The sequence below is a fragment of the Mobula birostris genome, chromosome 9 (assembly GCF_030028105.1).
Source record: "Mobula birostris isolate sMobBir1 chromosome 9, sMobBir1.hap1, whole genome shotgun sequence".
In the NCBI taxonomy this organism is placed as follows: domain Eukaryota; kingdom Metazoa; phylum Chordata; class Chondrichthyes; order Myliobatiformes; family Myliobatidae; genus Mobula; species Mobula birostris.
Window position 1 is genome coordinate 102,758,997 of NC_092378.1, and position 7,075 is coordinate 102,766,071.

The 7,075-nt window shown below is 45.9% G+C and overlaps 1 pseudogene; it reads left to right on the forward strand.

Annotated features, from left to right (window-relative positions):
* Positions 1–1,743: 1,743 nt before the first annotated feature.
* On the forward strand, positions 1,744–4,679 carry LOC140202425 (uncharacterized; annotated as a pseudogene).
* Positions 4,680–7,075: the final 2,396 nt, after the last annotated feature.

Sequence of the window (7,075 nt, forward strand, 5' to 3'; positions counted from 1 at the left end):
GAAATCTTTTCCTCGTTCATTCCTTTCATTCAGAATTCCAATCGACCAATTCCCTTCCCATTCACTCCCATTCTGCAGGATCATAATGAATGCAGTCACTTTGCAGAGGAGTTGAACAAACCCCACTCCTTTCTATTTAGTCCCAATGGTCTAAATTTCCTTGCAAGATCTTCCTTTGCACAGAATTCCAAGAAGACAAATCTACTGCAGTGTGACTCAAAATGGACTAAACATCTTCCCATTCATTCCCATCATATGCAACCCCAGTGGGCAATTTGTGCTTTGTTACTAAATATAATGAATGACTAAGATTTGAATACAATATAGTGATTTAATTTTTGAGCCTATATGTATTCTTTGCCTGCATGGTGTAGTCTGCCTAATCAGCTCAAATTGACACATGAATGTAATAATTACATTTATGAAGTAACTACACTTGTTTTACTGTATGTTTTCTGCTTTGTTTGCTTTTTTTAGTTTTTAATGAACTATTGAGCAGTTAATTAAAAAAAAGTAATCGAAAATTGTCCTTTGTACAAATGCTAATCAAAGGATGAATTGTTATTTTTTGGCAGGCTTGACAATAGTTCTTAGTGCCCAAGAGAGTTAGAGTTCTGTGTGAGCAAGAACACGTTTATTTACCAACATCCCATTCATTTAGTCTTGCGTGGTCAGTACATTTTCCCCATTATCTTTTCTTCTCTCCCAAGAGTGTTAAATATTTCCAGGCACGCAGTTCTACAGGTGGTATGGCCATTTACCAATCTGCAACAACGACACTTATGTCAGGGCAGAATTGTATTGCAATCAGGATCAGCTCTGGTACAACCTTACCAGATGCCTTATGAATTTCTCCAGCTAGGATTGTTAAGGCCAATACTTCTTAAACTGGGGTCAACTGATTTTGATAGGTCAGGAATTAATCCTTTCCCTCACCCTTCCTCGAGGAGATATTGTTAACATGATCCTTGTTCTTATCACTGGGTCAGCCATGATGGTACATTGGCGCACCGTTTGATTTCTCATTTCCTGTGTGCCTCAGTGTCCCTTGTGCTTGTACTTCTGTCTCTTTTATTGCTCCTTCAAAGGACAGTAACATGGGAATTCCATTCACTCATCGTTGGGTGTGTGAAATAGCACTCCATGGAAAGAACCGGGAATTGTCTAAGAACAACAAACAAGACGCTGGTGGAGCTCAAAATTTGGAGACATCCAGATGGAACGGTCTTGACTCAAAATGTCCTTTCCCTCCACAGATGCTGCTCAACTGGCTGAATTTCTCCAGCAATTTGTTTGTTTCTGTAAATTCCATCAGTCTCTTAATTCTCCTTTGTCTAACTCCAATGAGTTTCTTTTTCAAGCAAACCGACAATTGACTGTGAGCGCAGTCTGTATCTACGACAAGGTGTGCAAAAACCTGAGAGGTCTGAAGACCCACCAGACGAAGATGGCCTGCTTGAGGAGGGAAAAAGTGAAGCAACGCACAGGAGCAGGAGCTAGTACTACAAGCTCTGTGGTGCTGACTACAGAACCTGCTCAGACGGAGAAGGAGTCCGGCCCGGAGTCACCCCACAGTGTCCGGAATCTCCAAACAACACAAGTCCCCCCAAAAGCAGAAAGTCGGAGCAGCGTTAGGTGAAGTGACCTGCCGCTAACAAGAAGGAGTGGCTCCAGTTGGATGAGGATGTAGACAAGATTCTGGAGGCGATATCAAAGGGCAATGCTGACCAGAAGCTCCGGACTATGTGCAACCTCATAATGAGCAGAGGCTCAGAACGGTTTAGTGTCAAGGAAAAGCATGGAACAAGTAATCCAGTGAGACCAAACCGTCGGGAACTGAAGATCAGCCAGCTGAGACAAGAACTCAAGTCTCTGAAGCACCAATTTAATTTGGCCAAGGAGGAGGAGAAAACTGCCCTGTCAGACCTCACAGGTATCATCAGGAGGAGGTACATCACACTCAGGCGGGCTGAGTGGCACTGAAGAAAGGGCAAGGAGAGGGCCCGAAAGCGCAGTGCTTTCATTACCAATCCCTTTGGCTTCACCAAGAGGATACTAGGACAGAGGTGAAGTGGCCACCTCACTAGTTCTGTAGAGGAGATAAACCACCATCTCAGTATCATCTTCAGTGACACCTCGAGAGAGCAGGACCTCGGCCCGTGTGAGGCACTAGTGACACCTCCAGAACCAGTGACCAAATTCAACATCTCTGAGCCCACCCTGAAGGAGGTCAAAGAAGCAGTCAAAGCAGCAAGAGCAAGTTCCGCCCCTGGCCCCAGCGGAGTGCCTTACAAAGTCTACAGGTAGTGCTCAAGGCTCCCTGTGCGACTCTAGAAGATCTTGAAGGTGATCTGGCAGACAGGAAAGGTCACCGCTCAGTGGAGGCACGTGGAGGGTGTCTGGATCCCAAAAGAAGAGGATTCAAGCAACATCAAGCAGTTTCGTATTATCTCGCTGCTCAGCGTTGAAGGGAAGATCTTCTTCAAGATTGTGGCCCAACCTTTAACTGAGTTCCTCTTGAAGAATGGATACATAGACACCTCAGTACAGAAGGGGGGAACCCCAGGAGTACCTGCATGCCTAGAGCACACAGGAGTGGTGACCCAGCTGATCTGGGAGGCAAAGGAAAACAGAGGAGACCTTGCAGCACTCTGGCTGGACCTAACCAACGCCTATGGATCCATCCCAGACAAGCTCGCTGAAACAGCATTGACAAGACACCATGTTCCAGAGATGATCTGAAACCTTGTTCTGGACTATTATAGCAACTTCAGATTGAGAGTCTCCTCTGGGTCACTAACATCCGCCTGGCATCGGCTGGAGAAGGGCATAATCACTGGCTGCACAATCTTGGTGTCATTCTTCTCATTGGCCATAAACATGATTGTCAAGTCAGCGGAGGTGGAATATAGAGGCCTCATGTCTAGATCTAGTACTCGGCAGCCCCCCATAAGAGCATTCATGGACAACCTGACGGTGATGGCAACATCCGTCCCTGGGTGCAGATGGCTCCTTCCAGGGCTGGAACGGCTCATCTCATGGGCACGGATGAGCTTTAAACCAGCCAAGTCCAGGTCTCTGGTCCTGAAGAAGGGAAGAGTGCCAACTGGTTCCACTTTACCCTGGGAGGGATCCAGATTCCAACGGTGACAGGAAAACCAGTCAAGAGCCTGGGCAAGATCTTTGACAGTTCCCTGAAGGACACAGCCACACTTCAACAAAACAAGAGCGACTTGATAACCTTGCTCACAGCGATTGACAAAACGGGGCTTCCAGGAAAATTCAAAGCCTGGATGTATCCATACGGAGTCCTGCCAAGGCTACTCTGGCCCCTTCTAGTCAACGAGGTGCCAATGTCAGCAGTGGAGGCTCTAGAGAAGACTGTCAGTCAGTTTCTCCGGTGGTGGTTGGGGCTCCCCTGGACCTTAAGCTGCATTGCCCTGTATGGGCAATCCACCAAGCTGCAGCTCCCCATCAGCGGCCTATCAGAGGAGTTCAAAGCCACTCGAGCCAGGGAGGTTATAATACACCGAGGATCCTCTGACATTAAAGTTGCTTCGGCAGGAATCCGCGTAAAGACCGGAAGGAAGTGGCAGGCACAGGAAGCTGTCGACAGAGCGGAGGCACGGCTGAGGCACAACATTTTGGTGGGTGTTGTGGTGGTGGGGCGGGCAGGACTGGGCTGTTTTCCAAACTACACTACGACAAAACCCGTGGAAAGGAGAAGTGTCAACTGGTTCAGGACCAGATACGAGCAGAAGTGGAGGAAGAACAATACAGCGAGATGGTCGGCATGTACAAACAAGGCGCCTGGTCTAGGTGGGAGCATGCGGAACCTCACAAGTTCACCTGGACAGAGCTCTGGAGAGCCAAACCATTGCACATCAAGTTTCTTATCGAATCAGTCTATGACGTTCTCCCAAGCCCGGCCAACCTGCACAGGTGGGGCATGGCAAACACTCCAGCATGCCAACTGTGCCAGAAGAGGGGCACCTTGGAGCATATCCTAAGTTGCTGCTCGAAGGCGTTGGGGGAAGGGCGATACCGCTGGCGCCATGACCAAGTCCTAAGGTCTATGGCGGACACAATCAGCACAGCGATTCAAGACAGCAAAAATCAGCACGCTCCCAAACAGTCCACCACCTTCAACAGAGCGGGGGAGAAGGCTCAACATCGGCCCAGCTCCTTGGGAGGGCTTCGTGCCACTGCACGAGACTGGCAGCTCTAAATCGACCTAGGGAGGCAGCTCAAGTTCCCAGAGAACATCACAGTCACTCCGCTCTGCCCAGACATGGTGTTAATATTGGAGTCTACAAAGCAAGTGGTCTTGCTGGAACTTACTGTCCCCTAGGAAGACCGTATTGAAGAGGCCAACGAGCGCAAGAGGGCTAGATACACAGATCTTGTTGCAGGATGCTGGTGCAATGCTGGAGAGCTCGCTGTGAGCCAGTCGAAGTTGGGTGCTGGGGCTTTGCTGGCCATTCATTACAACAGACTCTAAAACTCCTTGGAGTTAAAGGACTGCAGTGAAGAAGAGCCACCAAGAACATTCTGGAGGCTGCTGAAAAGGCCTCACGATGGCTGTGCATCCGGAGGGGGATCTGTGGATTCGTGTGCCACTTGGACACAAGTCAGGGGCTGATCATCGTCAGCTGGGTCACTCGGTCGAGGTTGTCTGATGATTAAAGACCCGAAACACTCTATGACCCCAGGTTCATCGTTGAAGACGTGTCCAAGTAGCACCAGAAGGTGTATTCTACAACCAAGGATCTTGACTCAAGATGTTAAATGTCCTTTTCCTCCACATATGCCGCTCAACGGGCTGAATTTCTCCAGCAATTTGTTTGTTTCTTTAAATTCCATCAGTCTCTTAACTTTCCTTTGTGTCACTCCAATGAGTTTCTTCTGGAATTGTACCAAAGAAACCCTGAAATCTGCCTAACCCGCAAGCAGGACTGCATTGTGAAGACTCAGATAGAACAGTTTTTTTTCTGACAATCTGCTATCTATGAACTATTGTCAGTTGTACATATATTCTAAAGAGGGTAATTAAAACATTGCAGAAAAATTCTACATTCTTCATGGGAAGAGTTTCCCATTGACAGACATGCAGTCATACATCTTTCTAAACAGCAGAAAGCTCAAAGTATTTTCAAGAATAGCTATTACTGCAATGCACCACACTGTTCATAGCCCAATAGACAAAATTCTGCAGATTCTTAGATTTATAAGGTCATACCTAATAGAAACAACCCATGAACTTACTGGGTCCATGTTATGTTTTGGAACTTCAAAACATGAAACTAATTCTGAGGAAGACACAGGAGTATTACTCAGATACTACTCAAACAACACATACACAACAGTCCACACCAGCCACTATACCTATTAAACCAGTGCATGGTCCATAGCCTTCTACACTTTGGCAATTCAAGTCTGTGTCCATATTCTTCTTAAATGTTGCGAGAGAATTTGTCTCCATCACCTTTTCAAGCAGCGGGCTCCAAATTCCATCACTCTTGGAGTGGACAAGTTCTTCCTCAGATCACCTCTGAACCTTCTACCATTTACCTTAAATTATGCCCATTCATTTTAAATGGGTCTGGGTAAAGTTTCTTATCATCCACTGTACTTCATATTTCCTGCTGTTACTTTCCTGTTGACAACTTGAACAAATGTGGTATAGCTTATTCATCAGATATTTTGCACAGCTGTTGGCTGGAGAGAATAAATCTCTATGGAAATCACTCAAATTGCATTTTCTATATATATTTACGAGAGATCAGTACTTTCAGTAATATGTAACACTATTCAGCTCTCCTTCTTTAGATAAATCTGACCATTATTTAGGCTGAAGGATTATGTTGATAGTTTGGTAATGTAGCCAGATGACATTTGGAGGTGGACTCTGATCTGATTGAGGAAATGGTAGTGAAGGAGCTTTAACTGACATGGTTTTGTTTGACAATAGGGGTTGAGTTGACAGCTTATGGAAACAAGATTATGCCCTTGAGCAAAAGACTGGCTTGGGAACAAACTTGACCATCATTTATAAAAGACACCCATCCAGGCCAAGTTCTGAAGATGATTTTTTTTTTAAATTCCAAATACTGGAAATCTGAAATTAAAACAAGAAAACACTGGCAGCACTCAGAAGGTCAGCTAATGTCCATAAAGTGGGGAATACAGTTAATATTTCAGTCTGAGATGCTTTGTCAGCGCTTCCAACAAACCCAAGACGATAAGTCTGTTTCTTTCTCCTCAGATACGACATAACCTGCTGAGTATTTCCAACATTTTTTTCAGTATTTATTCTGGCTTCTTGAGAACACAGTATATTTAGATTCCAATGGAAACTGGTCCGATATTATGGACAAGTGAGTAATGAAAATGTTACCCCAAGTGAGGCTCCTCCCATTCTTCAAATATGGTTGCTTGGCATCATGGCCACAATTCTGAGCTTAGTGACGGGTTGTTTTGTATCTTCCGGCCCATGGCCGGGAGTGCCTGGTGAAGCTGGAAGTGGAAGGTGATCACTTACTTGGTGATACTGGAAGCTAAAGCTGAGCTCAGTAAAAATAGAGATTGCACAGAGCTAGCAAAGCCGAGTAGTTCCTGTTGCCAGGAGTTAAACAATTTCAAAGCACACTGCTCATTTCCTGTTCACTGACTTTGGCTGCAGGAGGTTGTCAGTAAGATAAGAGACAAACAAGACAGGCACAATAAAAGCAGGCAGATATGCAGACCTAGAACAAATACATTTTGATTCCACTGGTGCCTGTGCTTGCCCCAAGATGATTTGCTAAAGGATTTGGCAAGCCTGATGGGCAACGGCTCCCTTGGATGAAGGTGCTCAATGACTTTCCCCACATCGCTGGTACACAGTAACATTAATGAACTGAGGCGAAGAACAAATTGAGCTCTGCTTGTTCCTGAGCAAAGACATAGAAGCCAAAGATTCTGAGTTGATTGGTCGTCGTTAAGGGAGCAGCTTTTTACCACAGCATCTCGGCCGGATTCCACACTCTCAACCATTGCCAGAATGCGTGGATGTGTGAATATCAGGTACAGACAA